Source organism: Dermacentor variabilis, chromosome 4 (assembly GCF_050947875.1).
Source record: "Dermacentor variabilis isolate Ectoservices chromosome 4, ASM5094787v1, whole genome shotgun sequence".
NCBI lineage: Eukaryota > Metazoa > Arthropoda > Arachnida > Ixodida > Ixodidae > Dermacentor > Dermacentor variabilis.
The window spans coordinates 196,689,980-196,710,654 of record NC_134571.1 but is presented as its reverse complement, the minus strand read 5'-3'; positions in this window follow the sequence as shown (position 1 = coordinate 196,710,654).

The following is a 20,675-nucleotide window of genomic DNA, read 5'->3' as shown; positions in this document are numbered from 1 at the left end:
CTTACACACGCGCGGCCACTGCTGAGGCAATATGCTTCGCTTTCTGACAAAGTTGGCGCTATTCATATTTCCCCTCCGGAAGGCAAACTCAAACTTCAAACAAGAACTGACACAATGCCGTCGTCAGAGGAATCGCTGTCCGAATATTCGTCTTGCTGCGCCGCCAGTATTGATTCAAGCTTATCTACCATACACTTCACAAACACCTTAACACGAAGGCTTACTTTGCCACGATTTGATAACATTAGCTGCTGCTTTTTGTACGAAATAGCAAGGATCTTGCGCAAATTCTCCTCCATCGTGTCTGCCGTGAAGACGTCTTCGCTCTGAAAATAAACACGTCTTGTCAGCTGGCACACCAAGAGCAAAGTGAGAACGAGTTCTCCGCAAAGGAAAGGGAGGGGTCAAACTGTGACGAATTTTTTAGAAACGAAAGGGGGGCCAGCAAATCGCTGACATTCCTTTGTTGTCAGCGGGTGGGTGAAGCATTTGTTGAAGTGGTTGAGAGGTGTCAGCTCCACTGCTGCTTGGTATATGCCTGAGGAACTGAAATCGCTAGGCCTGCAAAATGACGTTTATTGTAATGCCCATAACGCAGAAGGTAATGCGCAATATTGGTCGTAATCTAGTAAATGTGCTGTTGCTTAACTATATTTATATTTTAGATTTCTGATATGTGCCGCAACATTATCTCGCAAGCTCAAGTTGAACCTATCGGAACAATCAGAGCAATTATAACGTTGTGATACGTTTCATATGCAGCTGTTCAGAGGAATGTACCTACTGATACAGTTTTTTTACTGATGAAAGAAACATTCATGTCACCGTTAGACTAGCCATTTTCGAAGGCTGTAAGCCCTGACACGTACGCTCTTAGAAACTGTCGACAGAATATAACAATGAGAACGCATGCGTGTCTCAAAACTTGAAAATAAAAAAATGAAAACTAGTAACCACGCAACATGGACACGGAAATCGAGTAGTTGAACTGGTAATGTCAATGCAGCCAACGCTTCCAAATGCGGACTCGCATATTTCTGGGGAACAACTGCTATCCTTAAAAAAATTGCACGCATACATAATTTTCGTCCAGTCATAAGGAAGGAGGAGAATGAGCAGGCGCGAGCTAGCCTTTGTCAAAGTACAAGCAAAATAACGGTCAAGAAATGAACAATGACGGAAGTAGGGAGGTTTGAAAATAACACAACAAAGTGCTGAGTGGGGGTACTGGTCTGACATTCTTTCGAAAATAATAGTGAAATAACTAAGAACGTTAAGAATACTTACACACGCGCGGCCACTGCTGAGGCAATATGCTTCGCTTTCTGACAAAGTTGGCGCTATTCATATTTCCCCTCCGGAAGGCAAACTCAAACTTCAAACAAGAACTGACACAATGCCGTCGTCAGAGGAATCGCTGTCCGAATATTCGTCTTGCTGCGCCGCCAGTATTGATTCAAGCTTATCTACCATACACTTCACAAACACCTTAACACGAAGGCTTACTTTGCCACGATTTGATAACATTAGCTGCTGCTTTTTGTACGAAATAGCAAGGATCTTGCGCAAATTCTCCTCCATCGTGTCTGCCGTGAAGACGTCTTCGCTCTGAAAATAAACACGTCTTGTCAGCTGGCACACCAAGAGCAAAGTGAGAACGAGTTCTCCGCAAAGGAAAGGGAGGGGTCAAACTGTGACGAATTTTTTAGAAACGAAAGGGGGGCCAGCAAATCGCTGACATTCCTTTGTTGTCAGCGGGTGGGTGAAGCATTTGTTGAAGTGGTTGAGAGGTGTCAGCTCCACTGCTGCTTGGTTCATGCCTGAGGAACTGAAATCGCTGGGCCTGCAAAATGACGTTTATTGTAATGCCCATAACGCGGAAGGTAATGTGCACTATTGGTCGTAATCTAGTAAAAGTGCTGTTGCTTAACTATTTTGATAGGCTAGATTGCTGATATCTACCGCAACATTATCTCGCAAGCTCAAGTGCGACCTATCGGAACCATCAGAGCAATTATAACGTTGTGATACGTTTCATATGCAGCTGTTCAGAGGAATGTACCTGCTAATACAGTTTTTTTACTGATGAAAGAAACATTCATGTCACCGTTAGACTAGCCATTTTCGAAGGCTGTAAGCCCTGACACGTACGCTCTTAGAAACTGTCGTTGAACTGGTAATCTCACTGCAGCCAACGCTTCCAAATGCGGACTCGCATATTTCTGGGGAGCAAGTGCTATCCTTAAAAAAAATTGCACACGTACATAATTTTCGTCCAGTCATAAGGAAGGAGGAGAATGAGCAGGCGCGAGCTAGCCTTTGTCAAAGTACAAGCAAAATAACGGTCAAGAAATAAACAGGGACGGAAGTAGGGCGGTTTAAAAATAACAAAAGAAAGAGGTCAGAGGGGGTACTGGTCTGAGATTCTTTCGAAAATAATAGTGAAATAACTAAGAACGTTAAGAATACACACACAAGCGCGGCCACTGCTAAGGCAATGTGCTTCGCTTTCTGACAAAGCAGGCGCTATTCATCTTTCCCCTCCGGAAGGCAAACTCAAACAAGAACGGACACAATGCCGTCGTCAGAGGAATCACTGTCCGAATATTCGTCTTGCTGGGCCGCCAGTATTGATTCAAGGTTATCTACCATACCCTTCACAAACACCTTAACACGAAGGTTTACTTTGCCACGATTTGATAACATTAGCTGCTGCTTTTTGTACGAAATAGCAAGGATCTTGCGCAAATTCTTCTCCATCGTGTCTGCCGTGAAGACGTCTTCGCTCTGAAAATAAACGCGTCTTGTCAGCTCGCACACCAAGAGCAAAGTGAGAACGAGTTCTGCGCAAAGGAAAGGGAGGGGTTAAACTGTGACGAATTTTTTAGAAACGAAAGGGGGGCCAGCAAATCGCTGACATTCCTTTGTTGCCAGCGGGTGGGTGAAGCCTTTGTTGAAGTGGTGGAGAGGTGTCAGCTCATCTGCTGCTTGGTTCATGTCTGAGGAACTGAAATCGCTAGGCCTGCAAAATGACGTTTATTGTATTGCCCATAACGCGGAAGGTAATGTGCACTATTGGTCGTAATCTAGTAAAAGTGCTGTTGCTTAACTATTTTGATAGGCTAGATTGCTGATATCTGACGCAACATTATCTCGCAAGCTCAAGTGCGACCTATCGGAACCATCAGAGCAATTATAACGTTGTGATACGTTTCATATGCAGCTGTTCAGAGGAATGTACCTGCTAACACAGTTTTTTTACTGATGAAAGAAACATTCATGTCACCGTTAGACTAGCCATTTTCGAAGGCTGTAAGCCCTGACACGTACGCTCTTAGAAACTGTCGACAGAATATAACAATGAGAACGCATGCGTGTCTCAAAACTTGAAAATAAAAAAATGAAAACTAGTAACCACGCAACATGGACACGGAAATCGAGTAGTTCAACTGGTAATGTCAATGCAGCCAACGCTTTCAAATGCGGAGTCGCATATTTCTGGGGAGCAACTGCTATCCGTAAAAAAATTGCACGCGCACATAATTTTGGTCCAGTCATAAGGAAGGAGGAGAATGAGCAGGCGCGAGCTAGCCTTTGTCAAAGTACAAGCAAAATAACGGTCAAGAAATAAACAGGGACGGAAGTAGGGCGGTTTAAAAATAACAAAAGAAAGAGGTCAGAGGGGGTACTGGTCTGAGATTCTTTCGAAAATAATAGTGAAATAACTAAGAACGTTAAGAATACACACACAAGCGCGGCCACTGCTAAGGCAATGTGCTTCGCTTTCTGACAAAGCAGGCGCTATTCATCTTTCCCCTCCGGAAGGCAAACTCAAACAAGAACGGACACAATGCCGTCGTCAGAGGAATCACTGTCCGAATATTCGTCTTGCTGGGCCGCCAGTATTGATTCAAGGTTATCTACCATACCCTTCACAAACACCTTAACACGAAGGCTTACTTTGCCACGATTTGATAACATTAGCTGCTGCTTTTTGTACGAAATAGCAAGGATCTTGCGCAAATTCTTCTCCATCGTGTCTGCCGTGAAGACGTCTTCGCTCTGAAAATAAACGCGTCTTGTCAGCTGGCACACCAAGAGCAAAGTGAGAACGAGTTCTGCGCAAAGGAAAGGGAGGGGTTAAACTGTGACGAATTTTTTAGAAACGAAAGGGGGGCCAGCAAATCGCTGACATTCCTTTGTTGCCAGCGGGTGGGTGAAGCCTTTGTTGAAGTGGTTGAAAGGTGTCAGCTCATCTGCTGCTTGGTTCATGTCTGAGGAACTGAAATCGCTAGGCCTGCAAAATGACGTTTATTGTAATGCCCATAACGCGGAAGGTAATGTGCACTATTGGTTGTAATCTAGTAAAAGTGCTGTTGCTTAACTATTTTGATAGGCTAGATTGCTGATATCTGACGCAACATTATCTCGCAAGCTCAAGTGCGACCTATCGGAACCATCAGAGCAATTATAACGTTGTGATACGTTTCATATGCAGCTGTTCAGAGGAATATACCTGCTAACACAGTTTTTTTACTGATGAAAGAAACATTCATGTCACCGTTAGACTAGCCATTTTCGAAGGCTGTAAGCCCTGACACGTACGCTCTTAGAAACTGTCGACAGAATATAACAATGAGAACGCATGCGTGTCTCAAAACTTGAAAATAAAAAAATGAAAACTAGTAACCACGCAACATGGACACGGAAATTGAGTAGTTCAACTGGTAATGTCAATGCAGCCAACGCTTTCAAATGCGGAGTCGCATATTTCTGGGGAGCAACTGCTATCCGTAAAAAAATTGCACGCGCACATAATTTTGGTCCAGTCATAAGGAAGGAGGAGAATGAGCAGGCGCGAGCTAGCCTTTGTCAATGTACAAGCAAAATAACGGTCAAGAAATAAACAAGGACGGAAGAAGGGTGGTTTGAAAATAACAAAAGAAAGAGGTCAGGGGGGGTACTGGTCTGACATTGTTTCGAAAACAATAGAGAAATAACTAAGAACGTTAAGAATACTTACACACGCACGGCCACTGCTAAGGCAATGTGCTTCGCTTTCTGACAAGGCTGGCGCTATTCATATTTCCCCTCCGGAAGGCAAACTCAAACAAGAACGGACACAATGCCGTCGTCAGAGGAATCGCTGTCCGAATATTCGTCTTGCTGCGCCGCCAGTATTGATTCAAGCTTATCTACCATACACTTCACAAACACCTTAACACGAAGGCTTACTTTGCCACGATTTGATAACATTAGCTGCTACTTTTCGTACGAAATAGCAAGGATCTTGCGCAAATTCTTCTCCATCGTGTCTGCCGTGAAGACGTCTTCGCTCTGAAAACAAAGACGTCTTGTCAGCTCGCACACCAAGACCAAAGTGAGAACGAGTTCTCCGCAAAAGAAAGGGAAGGGTCAAACTGCGACGAATTTTTTAGAAACGAAAGCGGGGCCAGCAAATCGTTGACATGCCTTTGTTGCCAGCGGGTGGGTGAAGCCTTTGTTGAAGTGTTTGAGAGGTGTCAACTCCACTGTTGCTTGGTTTATGCCTGAGGAACTGAAATCGCTAGGCCTGCAAAATGACGTTTATTGTAATGCCCATAACGCGGAAGGTAATGCGCAATATTGGTCGTAATCTAGTAAAAGTGGCGTTGCTTAACTATTTTGATAGGTTAGATTGCTGATATCTGCCGCAACATTATCTCGCAAGCTCAAGTGCGACCTATCGGAACCATCAGAGCAATTCTAACGTTCTGATACGTTTCATATGCAGCTGTTCAGCGGAATGTACCTGCTAATACAGTTTTTTTAGTGATGAAAGAAACATTCATGTCACCGTTACACTAGCCATTTTCGAAGGCTGTAAGCCCTGACACGTACGCTCTTAGAAACTGTCGACAGAATATAACAATAAAAACGCATGCGAGCCTCAAATCTTGAAAATAAAAAAGAAAACTAGTAACCACGCAACATGGACACGGAAATCGAGTAGTTGAACTGGTAATGTCACTGCAGCCAACGCTTCCAAATGCGGACTCGCATATTTCTGGGGAGCAACTGGTATCCTTAAAAAAAATTGCACGCGTACATAATTTTCGTCCAGTCATAAGGAAGGAGGAGAATGAGCAGGCGCGAGCTAGCCTTTGTCAAAGTACAAGCAAAATAGCGGTCAAGAAATAAACAGGGACGGAAGTAGGGCGGTTTGAAAATAACAAAAGAAAGAGGTCAGGGGGGTACTGGTCTGAGATTCGAAAATAATAGTGAAATAACTAAGAACGTTAAGAATACACACACAAGCGCGGCCACTGCTAAGGCAATGTGCTTCGCTTTCTGACAAAGCAGGCGCTATTCATCTTTCCCCTCCGGAAGGCAAACTCAAACAAGAACGGACACAATGCCGTCGTCAGAGGAATCACTGTCCGAATATTCGTCTTGCTGGGCCGCCAGTATTGATTCAAGGTTATCTACCATACCCTTCACAAACACCTTAACACGAAGGCTTACTTTGCCACGATTTGATAACATTAGCTGCTGCTTTTTGTACGAAATAGCAAGGATCTTGCGCAAATTCTTCTCCATCGTCTCTGCCGTGAAGACGTCTTCGCTCTGAAAATAAACACGTCTTGTCAGCTGGCACACCAAGAGCAAAGTGAGAACGAGTTCTCTGCAAAGGAAAGGGAGGGGTCAAACTGTGACGAATTTTTTAGAAACAAAAGAGGGGCCAGCAAATCGTTGACATTCCTTTGTTGCCAGCGGGTGGGTGAAGCCTTTGTTGAAGTGGATGAGATGTGTCAGCTCCACTGCTGCTTGGTTCATGCCTGAGGAACTGAAATCGCTAGGCCTGCAAAATGACGTTTATTGTAATGCCCATAACGCGGAAGGTAATGTGCAATATTGGTCGTAATCTAGCAAAACTTCTGTTGCTTAACTATTTTGATAGGTTAGATTGCTGATATCTGCCGCAACATTATCTCGCAAGCTCAAGTGCGACCTATCGGAACCATCAGAGCAATTATAACGTTGGAATACGTTTCTTATGCAGCTTTTCAGCGGAATGTACCTGCTAATACAGTTTTTTTACTGATGAAAGAAACATTCATGTCACCGTTATACTAGCCATTTTCGAAGGCTGCAAGCCCTGACACGTACGCTCTTAGAAACTGTCGACAGAATATAACAATAAAAACGCATGCGAGCCTCAAATCTTGAAAATAAAAAAGAAAACTAGTAACCACGCAACGTGGACACGGAAATCGAGTAGTTGAACTGGTAATGTCACTGCAGCCAACGCTTCCAAATGCGGAGTCGCATATTTCTGGGGAGCAACTGCTATCCTTAAAAAAATTGCACGCGTAGATAATTTTCGTTCAGTCATAAGGAAGGAGGAGAATGAGCAGGCGCGAACTAGCCTTTGTCAAAGTACAAGCAAAACAACGGTCAAGAAATAAACAAGGACGGAAGTAGCGCGGTTTGAAAATAACATAAGAAAGAGCAGAGTGGGGGTACTGGTCTGACATTCTTTCTAAAATAATAGTGAAATAACTAAGAACGTTAAGAATGCTTACACACGCGCCGGCCACTGCTCAGGCAATGTGCTTCGGTTTCTGACAACGCTGGCGCTATTCTTCGTTCCCCTCCAGAAGGCAAACTCAAACTTCAAACAAGAACGGACACAATGCCTTCGTCAGAGGAATCTCTATCCGAATATTCGTCTTGCTGAGCCGCCAGTATTGATTCAAGCTTATCTACCATACACTTCACAAACACCTTAACACGAAGGCTTACTTTGCCACGATTTGATAATATTAGCTGCTGCTTTTTGTACGAAATAGCAAGGATCTTGCGCAAATTCTTCTCCATCGTGTCTGCCGTGAAGACGTCTTCGTTCTGAAAATAAACACGTCTTGTCAGCTGGCACACCAAGAGCAAAGTGAGAACGAGTTCTCTGCAAAGGAAAGGGAGGGGTCAAACTGTGACGAATTTTTTAGAAACGAAAGGGGGGCCAGGAAATCGCTGACATTCCTTTGTTGCCAGCGGGTGGGTGAAGCCTTTGTTGAAGTGGTTGAGAGGTGTCAGCTCATCTGCTGCTTGGTTCATGTCTGAGGAACTGAAATCGCTAGGCCTGCAAAAGGACGTTTATTGTAATGCCCATAACGCGGAAGGTAATGTGCACTATTGGTCATAATCTAGTAAAAGTGCTGTTGCTTAACTATTTTGATAGGCTAGATTGCTGATATCTGCCGCAACATTATCTCGCAAGCTCAAGTGCGACCTATCGGAACCATCAGAGCAATTATAACGTTGTGATACGTTTCATATGCAGCTGTTCAGAGGAATGTACCTGCTAATACAGTTTTTTTACTGATGAAAGAAACATTCATGTCACCGTTAGACTACCCATTTTCGAAGGCTGTAAGCCCTGACACGTACGCTCTTAGAAACTGTCGACAGAATATAACAATGAGAACGCATGCGTGTCTCAAAACTTGAAAATAAAAAAATGAAAACTAGTAACCACGCAACATGGACACGGAAATCGAGTAGTTCAACTGGTAATGTCAATGCAGCCAACGCTTTCAAATGCGGACTCGCATATTTCTGGGGAGCAACTGCTATCCGTAAAAAAATTGCATGCGTACATAATTTTGGTCAAGTCATAAGGAAGGAGGAGAATGAGCAGGCGCGAGCTAGCCTTTGTCAAAGTACAAGCAAAATAACGGTCAAGAAATAAACAAGGACGGAAGAAGGGTGGTTTGAAAATACCAAAGAAAGAGGTCAGGGGGGGTACTGGTCTGACATTATTTCGAAAACAATAGAGAAATAACTAAGAACGTTAAGAATACTTACACACGCACGGCCACTGCTAAGGCAATGTGCTTCGCTTTCTGACAAGGCTGGCGCTATTCATATTTCCCCTCCGGAAGGCAAACTCAAACAAGAACGGACACAATGCCGTCGTCTTAGGAATCGCTGTCCGAATATTCGTCTTCCTGCGCCGCCAGTATTGATTCAAGCTTATCTACCATACACTTCACAAACACCTTAACACGAAGGCTTACTTTGCCACGATTTGATAACATTAGCTGCTGCTTTTTGTACGAAATAGCAAGGATCTTGCGCAAATTCTTCTCCATCGTGTCTGCCGTGAAGACGTCTTCGCTCTGAAAACAAAGACGTCTTGTCAGCTCGCACACCAAGACCAAAGTGAGAACGAGTTCTCCGCAAAAGAAAGGGAAGGGTCAAACTGTGACGAATTTTTTAGAAACGAAAGAGGGGCCAGCAAATCGTTGACATTCCTTTGTTGCCAGCGGGTGGGTGAAGCCTTTGTTGAAGTGGATGAGATGTGTCAGCTCCACTGCTGCTTGGTTCATGCCTGAGGAACTGAAATCGCTAGGCCTGCAAAATGACGTTTATTGTAATGCCCATAACGCGGAAGGTAATGTGCAATATTGGTCGTAATCTAGCAAAAGTTCTGTTGCTTAACTATTTTGATAGGTTAGATTGCTGATATCTGCCGCAACATTATCTCGCAAGCTCAAGTGCGACCTATCGGAACCATCAGAGCAATTATAACGTTGTGATACGTTTCATATGCAGCTGTTCAGAGGAATGTACCTGCTGATACAGTTTTCTTACTGATGAAAGAAACATTCATGTCACCGTTAGACTAGCCATTTTCGAAGGCTGTAAGCCCTGACACGTACGCTCTTAGAAACTGTCGACAGAATATAACAATGAGAACGCATGCGTGTCTCAAAACTTGAAAATAAAAAAATGAAAACTAGTAACCACGCAACATGGACACGGAAATCGAGTAGTTGAACTGGTAATGTCAATGCAGCCAACGCTTCCAAATGCGGACTCGCATATTTCTGGGGAACAACTGCTATCCTTAAAAAAATTGCACGCATACATAATTTTCGTCCAGTCATAAGGAAGGAGGAGAATGAGCAGGCGCGAGCTAGCCTTTGTCAAAGTACAAGCAAAATAACGGTCAAGAAATGAACAATGACGGAAGTAGGGAGGTTTGAAAATAACATAACAAAGTGCTGAGTGGGGGTACTGGTCTGACATTCTTTCGAAAATAATAGTGAAATAACTAAGAACGTTAAGAATACTTACACACGCGCGGCCACTGCTGAGGCAATATGCTTCGCTTTCTGACAAAGTTGGCGCTATTCATATTTCCCCTCCGGAAGGCAAACTCAAACTTCAAACAAGAACTGACACAATGCCGTCGTCAGAGGAATCGCTGTCCGAATATTCGTCTTGCTGCGCCGCCAGTATTGATTCAAGCTTATCTACCATACACTTCACAAACACCTTAACACGAAGGCTTACTTTGCCACGATTTGATAACATTAGCTGCTGCTTTTTGTACGAAATAGCAAGGATCTTGCGCAAATTCTCCTCCATCGTGTCTGCCGTGAAGACGTCTTCGCTCTGAAAATAAACACGTCTTGTCAGCTGGCACACCAAGAGCAAAGTGAGAACGAGTTCTCCGCAAAGGAAAGGGAGGGGTCAAACTGTGACGAATTTTTTAGAAACGAAAGGGGGGCCAGCAAATCGCTGACATTCCTTTGTTGCCAGCGGGTGGGTGAAGCATTTGTTGAAGTGGTTGAGAGGTGTCAGCTCCACTGCTGCTTGGTTCATGCCTGAGGAACTGAAATCGCTGGGCCTGCAAAATGACGTTTATTGTAATGCCCATAACGCGGAAGGTAATGTGCACTATTGGTCGTAATCTAGTAAAAGTGCTGTTGCTTAACTATTTTGATAGGCTAGATTGCTGATATCTGCCGCAACATTATCTCGCAAGCTCAAGTGCGACCTATCGGAACCATCAGAGCAATTATAACGTTGTGATACGTTTCATATGCAGCTGTTCAGAGGAATGTACCTGCTAATACAGTTTTTTTACTGATGAACGAAACATTCATGTCACCGTTAGACTAGCCATTTTCGAAGGCTGTAAGCCCTGACACGTACGCTCTTAGAAACTGTCGACAGAATATAACAATGAGAACGCATGCGTGTCTCAAAACTTGAAAATAAAAAAATGAAAACTAGTAACCACGCAACATGGACACGGAAATCGAATAGTTCAACTGGTAATGTCAATGCAGCCAACGCTTTCAAATGCGGACTCGCATATTTCTGGGGAGCAACTGCTATCCGTAAAAAAATTGCATGCGTACATAATTTTGGTCCAGTCATAAGGAAGGAGGAGAATGAGCAGGCGCGAGCTAGCCTTTGTCAAAGTACAAGCAAAATAACGGTCAAGAAATAAAAAAGGACGGAAGAAGGGTGGTTTGAAAATAACAAAAGAAAGAGGTCCGGGGGGGTACTGGTCTGACATTATTTCGAAAACAATAGAGAAATAACTAAGAACGTTAAGAATACTTACACACGCACGGCCACTGCTAAGGGAATGTGCTTCGCTTTCTGACAAAGCTGGCGCTATTCTTCTTTCCCCTCCGGAAGGCAAACTCAAACTTCAAACAAGAACGGACACAATGCCTTCGTCAGAGGAATCGCTATCCGAATATTCGTCTTGCTGAGCCGCCAGTATTGATTCAAGCTTATCTACCATACACTTCACAAACACCTTAACACGAAGGCTTGCTTTGCCACGATTTGATAACATTAGCTGCTGCTTTATGTACGAAATAGCAAGGATCTTGCTCAAATTCTTCTCCATCGTGTCTGCCCTGAAGACGTCTTCGCTCTGAAAACAAAGACGTCTTGTCAGCTCGCACACCAAGACCAAAGTGAGAATGAGTTCTCCGCAAAAGAAAGGGAAGGGTCAAACTGTGACGAATTTTTTAGAAACGAAAGAGGGGCCAGCAAATCGTTGACATTCCTTTGTTGCCAGCGGGTGGGTGAAGCCTTTGTTGAAGTGGATGAGATGTGTCAGCTCCACTGCTGCTTGGTTCATGCCTGAGGAACTGAAATCGCTAGGCCTGCAAAATGACGTTTATTGTAATGCCCATAACGCGGAAGGTAATGTGCAATATTGGTCGTAATCTAGCAAAAGTTCTGTTGCTTAACTATTTTGATAGGTTAGATTGCTGATATCTGCCGCAACATTATCTCGCAAGCTCAAGTGCGACCTATCGGAACCATCAGAGCAATTATAACGTTGGAATACGTTTCTTATGCAGCTTTACAGCGGAATGTACCTGCTAATACAGTTTTTTTACTGATGAAAGAAACATTCATGTCACCGTTATACTAGCCATTTTCGAAGGCTGCAAGCCCTGACACGTACGCTCTTAGAAACTGTCGACAGAATATAACAATAAAAACGCATGCGAGCCTCAAATCTTGAAAATAAAAAAGAAAACTAGTAACCACGCAACATGGACACGGAAATCGAGTAGTTGAACTGGTAATGTCACTGCAGCCAACGCTTCCAAATGCGGACTCGCATATTTCTGGGGAGCAAGTGCTATCCTTAAAAAAAATTGCACGCGTACATAATTTTCGTCCAGTCATAAGGAAGGAGGAGAATGAGCAGGCGCGAGCTAGCCTTTGTCAAAGTACAAGCAAAACAGCGGTCTAGAAATAAACAAGGACGGAAGTAGGGCGGTTTGAAAATAACATAAGAAAGAGCAGAGTGGGTACTGGTCTGACATTCTTTGTAATAGTGAAATAACTAAGAACGTTAAGAATGCTACACACGCGCGGCCACTGCTAAAGCAATGTGCTTCGCTTTCTGACAAAGCTGGCGCTATTCTTCTTTCCCCTCCGGAAGGCAAACTCAAACTTCAAACAAGAACGGACACAATGCCATCGTCAGAGGAATCGCTATCGGCATATTCGTCTTGCTGAGACGCCAGTATTGATTCAAGCTTATCTACCATACACTTCACAAACACCTTAACACGAAGGCTTACTTTGCCACGATTTGATAACATTAGCTGCTGCTTTTTGTACGAAATAGCAAGGATCTTGCGCAAATTCTTCTCCATCGTGTCTGCCTAGAAGACGTCTTCGCTCTGAAAATAAACACGTCTTGTCAGCTGGCACACCAAGAGCAAAGTGAGAACGAGTTCTCTGCAAAGGAAAGGGAGGGGTCAAACTGTGACGAATTTTTTAGAAACGAAAGGGGGGCCGGCATATCGCTGACATTCCTTTGTTGCCAGCGGGTGGGTGAAGCCTTTGTTGAAGTGGTTGAGAGGTGTCAGCTCATCTGCTGCTTGGTTCATGTCTGAGGAACTGAAATCGCTAGGCCTGCAAAATGACGTTTATTGTAATGCCCATAACGCGGAAGGTAATGTGCACTATTGGTCGTAATCTAGTAAAAGTGCTGTTGCTTAACTATTTTGATAGGCTAGATTGCTGATATCTGACGCAACATTATCTCGCAAGCTCAAGTGCGACCTATCGGAACCATCAGAGCAATTATAACGTTGTGATACGTTTCATATGCAGCTGCTCAGAGGAATGTACCTGCTAACACAGTTTTTTTACTGATGAAAGAAACATTCATGTCACCGTTAGACTAGCCATTTTCGAAGGCTGTAAGCCCTGACACGTACGCTCTTAGAAACTGCCGACAGAATATTACAATAAAAACGCATGCGTGCCTCAAAACTTGAAAATAAAAAAGAAAACTAGTAACCACGCAACATGGAGACGGAAATCGATTAGTTGAACTGGTAATGTCACTGCAGCCAACGCTTCTAAATGCGGACTCGCATATTTCTGGGGAGCAACTGCTATCCTTAAAAAAATTGCACGCGTACATAATTTTCGTCCAGTCATAAAGAAGGAGGAGAATGAGCAGGCTCTAGCTAGTCTTTGTCAAAGTACAAGCAAAATAACGGTCAAGAAATAAACAAGGACGGAAGTAGGGTGGTTTGAAAATAACATAAGACCAGAGTGGGGGTACTGCTCTGACATTCTTTCGAAAATAATAGTGAAATAACTAAGAACGTTAAGAATACTTACTCACGCGCGACCACTGCTAAGGCAATGTGCTTCGCTTTCTGACAAAGCTGGCGCTATTCATATTTCCCCTCCGGAAGGCAAACTCAAACAAGAAGGGACACAATGCCGTCGGCAGAGGAATCGCTGTCCGAATATTCCTCTTGCTGCGCCGCCAGTATTGATTCAAGCTTATCTACCATACACTTCACAAACACCTTAACACCAAGGCTTACTTTGCCACGATTTGATAACATTAGCTGCTGCTTTTTGTACGAAATAGCAAGGATCTTGCGCAAATTCTTCTCCATCGTGTCTGCCGTGAAGACATCTTCGCTCTTAAAATAAACAAGTCTTGTCAGCTCGCACACCAAGAGCAAAGTGAGAACGGGTTCTTCGCAAAAGAAAGGGAAGGGTCAAACTGTGACGAATTTTTTAGACACGAAAGGGGGGCCAGCAAATCGTTGACATTCCTTTGTTGCCAGCGGGTGGGTGAAGCCTTTGTTGAAGTGGATGAGATGTGTCAGCTCCACTGCTGCTTGGTTCATGCCTGAGGAACTGAAAATTGCATGCGTACATAATTTTGGTCCAGTCATAAGGAAGGAGGAGAATGAGCAGGCGCGAGCTAGCCTTTGTCAAAGTACAAGCAAAATAACGGTCAAGAAATAAACAAGGACGGAAGTAGCGCGGTTTGAAAATAACATAAGAAAGAGCAGAGTGGGGGTACTGGTCTGACATTATTTCGAAAACAATAGAGAAATAACTAAGAACGTTAAGAATACTTACACACGCACGGCCACTGCTAAGGCAATGTGCTTCGCTTTCTGACAAGGCTGGCGCTATTCATATTTCCCCTCCGGAAGGCAAACTCAAACTTCAAAGAAGAACGGACACAATGCCGTCGTCAGAGGAGTCGCTGTCCGAATATTCGTCTTGCTGCGCCGCCAGTATTGATTCAAGCTTATCTACCATACACTTCACAAACACCGTAACACGAAGGCTTACTTTGCCACGATTTGATAAGATTAGCTGCTGCTTTTTGTACGAAATAGCAAGGATCTTGCGCAAATTCTTCTCCATCGTGTCTGCCGTGAAGACGTCTTCGCTCTGAAAATAAACACGTCTTGTCAGCGGGCACACCAAGAGCAAAGTGAGAACGAGTTCTCTACAAAGGAAAGGGAAGGGTCAAGCTGTGACGAATTTTTTAGAAACGAAAGGGGGGCCAGCAAATCGCTGACATTCATTTGTTGCCAGCGGGTGGGTGAAGCCTTTGTTGAAGTGGTTGAGAGGTGTCAGCTCCACTGCTGCTTGGTATATACCTGAGGAACTGAAATCGCTAGGCATGCAAAATGACGTTTATTGTAATGCCCATAACGCAGAAGGTAATGCGCAATATTGGTCGTAATCTAGTAAATGTGCTGTTGCTTAACTATATTTATATTTTAGATTTCTGATATGTGCCGCAACATTATCTCGCAAGCTCAAGTTGAACCTATCGGAACAATCAGACCAATTATAACGTTGTGATACACTTCATATGCAGCTGTTCAGCGGATTGTACCTGCTAATACAGTTTTTTTAATGATGAAAGAAACATTCAAGTCACCGTTACACTAGCCATTTACGAAGGCTGTAAGCCCTGAAACGTACGCTCTTAGAAACTGTCGCCACAATATAACAATAAAAACGCATGCGTGTCTCAAAACTTGAAAATAAAAAAGAAAACTATTAACCACGCAATATGGACACGGAAATCGACTAGTTCAACTGGTAATGTCAGTGCAGCCAGCGCTTTCAAATGAGGACTCGCATATTTCTGGGGAGCAACTGCTATCCGTAAAAAAATTGCATGCGTACATAATTTTGGTCCAGTCATAAGGAAGGAGGAGAATGAGCAGGCGCGAGCTAGCCTTTGTCAAAGTACAAGCAAAATAACGGTCAAGAAATAAACAAGGACGGAAGAAGGGTGGTTTGAAAATACCAAAGAAAGAGGTCAGGGGGGGTACTGGTCTGACATTATTTCGAAAACAATAGAGAAATAACTAAGAACGTTAAGAATACTTACACACGCACGGCCACTGCTAAGGCAATGTGCTTCGCTTTCTGACAAGGCTGGCGCTATTCATATTTCCCCTCCGGAAGGCAAACTCAAACAAGAACGGACACAATGCCGTCGTCTTAGGAATCGCTGTCCGAATATTCGTCTTCCTGCGCCGCCAGTATTGATTCAAGCTTATCTACCATACACTTCACAAGCACCTTAACACGAAGGCTTACTTTGCCACGATTTGATAACATTAGCTGCTGCTTTTTGTACGAAATAGCAAGGATCTTGCGCAAATTCTTCTCCATCGTGTCTGCCGTGAAGACGTCTTCGCTCTGAAAACAAAGACGTCTTGTCAGCTCGCACACCAAGACCAAAGTGAGAACGAGTTCTCCGCAAAAGAAAGGGAAGGGTCAAACTGTGACGAATTTTTTAGAAACGAAAGAGGGGCCAGCAAATCGTTGACATTCCTTTGTTGCCAGCGGGTGGGTGAAGCCTTTGTTGAAGTGGATGAGATGTGTCAGCTCCACTGCTGCTTGGTTCATGCCTGAGGAACTGAAATCGCTAGGCCTGCAAAATGACGTTTATTGTAATGCCCATAACGCGGAAGGTAATGTGCAATATTGGTCGTAATCTAGCAAAAGTTCTGTTGCTTAACTATTTTGATAGGTTAGATTGCTGATATCTGCCGCAACATTATCTCGCAAGCTCAAGTGCGACCTATCGGAACCATCAGAGCAATTATAACGTTGTGATACGTTTCATATGCAGCTGTTCAGAGGAATGTACCTGCTGATACAGTTTTCTTACTGATGAAAGAAACATTCATGTCACCGTTAGACTAGCCATTTTCGAAGGCTGTAAGCCCTGACACGTACGCTCTTAGAAACTGTCGACAGAATATAACAATGAGAACGCATGCGTGTCTCAAAACTTGAAAATAAAAAAATGAAAACTAGTAACCACGCAACATGGACACGGAAATCGAGTAGTTGAACTAGTAATGTCAATGCAGCCAACGCTTCCAAATGCGGACTCGCATATTTCTGGGGAACAACTGCTATCCTTAAAAAAATTGCACGCATACATAATTTTCGTCCAGTCATAAGGAAGGAGGAGAATGAGCAGGCGCGAGCTAGCCTTTGTCAAAGTACAAGCAAAATAACGGTCAAGAAATGAACAATGACGGAAGTAGGGAGGTTTGAAAATAACATAACAAAGTGCTGAGTGGGGGTACTGGTCTGACATTCTTTCGAAAATAATAGTGAAATAACTAAGAACGTTAAGAATACTTACACACGCGCGGCCACTGCTGAGGCAATATGCTTCGCTTTCTGACAAAGTTGGCGCTATTCATATTTCCCCTCCGGAAGGCAAACTCAAACTTCAAACAAGAACTGACACAATGCCGTCGTCAGAGGAATCGCTGTCCGAATATTCGTCTTGCTGCGCCGCCAGTATTGATTCAAGCTTATCTACCATACACTTCACAAACACCTTAACACGAAGGCTTACTTTGCCACGATTTGATAACATTAGCTGCTGCTTTTTGTACGAAATAGCAAGGATCTTGCGCAAATTCTCCTCCATCGTGTCTGCCGTGAAGACGTCTTCGCTCTGAAAATAAACACGTCTTGTCAGCTGGCACACCAAGAGCAAAGTGAGAACGAGTTCTCCGCAAAGGAAAGGGAGGGGTCAAACTGTGACGAATTTTTTAGAAACGAAAGGGGGGCCAGCAAATCGCTGACATTCCTTTGTTGCCAGCGGGTGGGTGAAGCATTTGTTGAAGTGGTTGAGAGGTGTCAGCTCCACTGCTGCTTGGTTCATGCCTGAGGAACTGAAATCGCTGGGCCTGCAAAATGACGTTTATTGTAATGCCCATAACGCGGAAGGTAATGTGCACTATTGGTCGTAATCTAGTAAAAGTGCTGTTGCTTAACTATTTTGATAGGCTAGATTGCTGATATCTGCCGCAACATTATCTCGCAAGCTCAAGTGCGACCTATCGGAACCATCAGAGCAATTATAACGTTGTGATACGTTTCATATGCAGCTGTTCAGAGGAATGTACCTGCTAATACAGTTTTTTTACTGATGAACGAAACATTCATGTCACCGTTAGACTAGCCATTTTCGAAGGCTGTAAGCCCTGACACGTACGCTCTTAGAAACTGTCGACAGAATATAACAATGAGAACGCATGCGTGTCTCAAAACTTGAAAATAAAAAAATGAAAACTAGTAACCACGCAACATGGACACGGAAATCGAATAGTTCAACTGGTAATGTCAATGCAGCCAACGCTTTCAAATGCGGACTCGCATATTTCTGGGGAGCAACTGCTATCCGTAAAAAAATTGCATGCGTACATAATTTTGGTCCAGTCATAAGGAAGGAGGAGAATGAGCAGGCGCGAGCTAGCCTTTGTCAAAGTACAAGCAAAATAACGGTACGAAATAAAAAAGGACGGAAGAAGGGTGGTTTGAAAATAACAAAAGAAAGAGGTCAGGGGGGGTACTGGTCTGACATTATTTCGAAAACAATAGAGAAATAACTAAGAACGTTAAGAATACTTACACACGCACGGCCACTGCTAAGGGAATGTGCTTCGCTTTCTGACAAAGCTGGCGCTATTCTTCTTTCCCCTCCGGAAGGCAAACTCAAACTTCAAACAAGAACGGACACAATGCCTTCGTCAGAGGAATCGCTATCCGAATATTCGTCTTGCTGAGCCGCCAGTATTGATTCAAGCTTATCTACCATACACTTCACAAACACCTTAACACGAAGGCTTGCTTTGCCACGATTTGATAACATTAGCTGCTGCTTTATGTACGAAATAGCAAGGATCTTGCTCAAATTCTTCTCCATCGTGTCTGCCGTGAAGACGTCTTCGCTCTGAAAACAAAGACGTCTTGTCAGCTCGCACACCAAGACCAAAGTGAGAATGAGTTCTCCGCAAAAGAAAGGGAAGGGTCAAACTGTGACGAATTTTTTAGAAACGAAAGAGGGGCCAGCAAATCGTTGACATTCCTTTGTTGCCAGCGGGTGGGTGAAGCCTTTGTTGAAGTGGTTGAGAGGTGTCAGCTCATCTGCTGCTTGGTTCATGTCTGAGGAACTGAAATCGCTAGGCCTGCAAAATGACGTTTATTGTAATGCCCATAACGCGGAAGGTAATGTGCACTATTGGTCGTAATCTAGTAAAAGTGCTGTTGCTTAACTATTTTGATAGGCTAGATTGCTGATATCTGACGCAACATTATCTCGCAAGCTCAAGTGCGACCTATCGGAACCATCAGAGCAATTATAACGTTGTGATACGTTTCATATGCAGCTGCTCAGAGGAATGTACCTGCTAACACAGTTTTTTTACTGATGAAAGAAACATTCATGTCACCGTTAGACTAGCCATTTTCGAAGGCTGTAAGCCCTGACACGTACGCTCTTAGAAACTGCCGACAGAATATTACAATAAAAACGCATGCGTGCCTCAAAACTTGAAAATAAAAAAGAAAACTAGTAACCACGCAACATGGAGACGGAAATCGATTAGTTGAACTGGTAATGTCACTGCAGCCAACGCTTCTAAATGCGGACTCGCATATTTCTGGGGAGCAACTGCTATCCTTAAAAAAATTGCACGCGTACATAATTTTCGTCCAGTCATAAAGAAGGAGGAGAATGAGCAGGCTCTAGCTAGTCTTTGTCAAAGTACAAGCAAAATAACGGTCAAGAAATAAACAAGGACGGAAGTAGGGTGGTTTGAAAATAACATAAGACCAGAGTGGGGGTACTGGTCTGACATTCTTTCGAAAATAATAGTGAAATAACTAAGAACGTTAAGAATACTTACTCACGCGCGACCACTGCTAAGGCAATGTGCTTCGCTTTCTGACAAAGCTGGCGCTATTCATATTTCCCCTCCGGAAGGCAAACTCAAACAAGAAGGGACACAATGCCGTCGGCAGAGGAATCGCTGTCCGAATATTCCTCTTGCTGCGCCGCCAGTATTGATTCAAGCTTATCTACCATACACTTCACAAACACCTTAACACCAAGGCTTACTTTGCCACGATTTGATAACATTAGCTGCTGCTTTTTATACGAAATAGCAAGGATCTTGCGCAAATTCTTCTCCATCGTGTCTGCCGTGAAGACATCTTCGCTCTTAAAATAAACAAGTCTTGTCAGCTCGCACACCAAGAGCAAAGTGAGAACGGGTTCTTCGCAAAAGAAAGGGAAGGGTCAAACTGTGACGAATTTTTTAGACACGAAAGGGGGGCCAGCAAATCGTTGACATTCCTTTGTTGCCAGCGGGTGGGTGAAGCCTTTGTTGAAGTGGATGAGATGTGTCAGCTCCACTGCTGCTTGGTTCATGCCTGAGGAACTGAAAATTGCATGCGTACATAATTTTGGTCCAGTCATAAGGAAGGAGGAGAATGAGCAGGCGCGAGCTAGCCTTTGTCAAAGTACAAGCAAAATAACGGTCAAGAAATAAACAAGGACGGAAGTAGCGCGGTTTGAAAATAACATAAGAAAGAGCAGAGTGGGGGTACTGGTCTGACATTATTTCGAAAACAATAGAGAAATAACTAAGAACGTTAAGAATACTTACACACGCACGGCCACTGCTAAGGCAATGTGCTTCGCTTTCTGACAAGGCTGGCGCTATTCATATTTCCCCTCCGGAAGGCAAACTCAA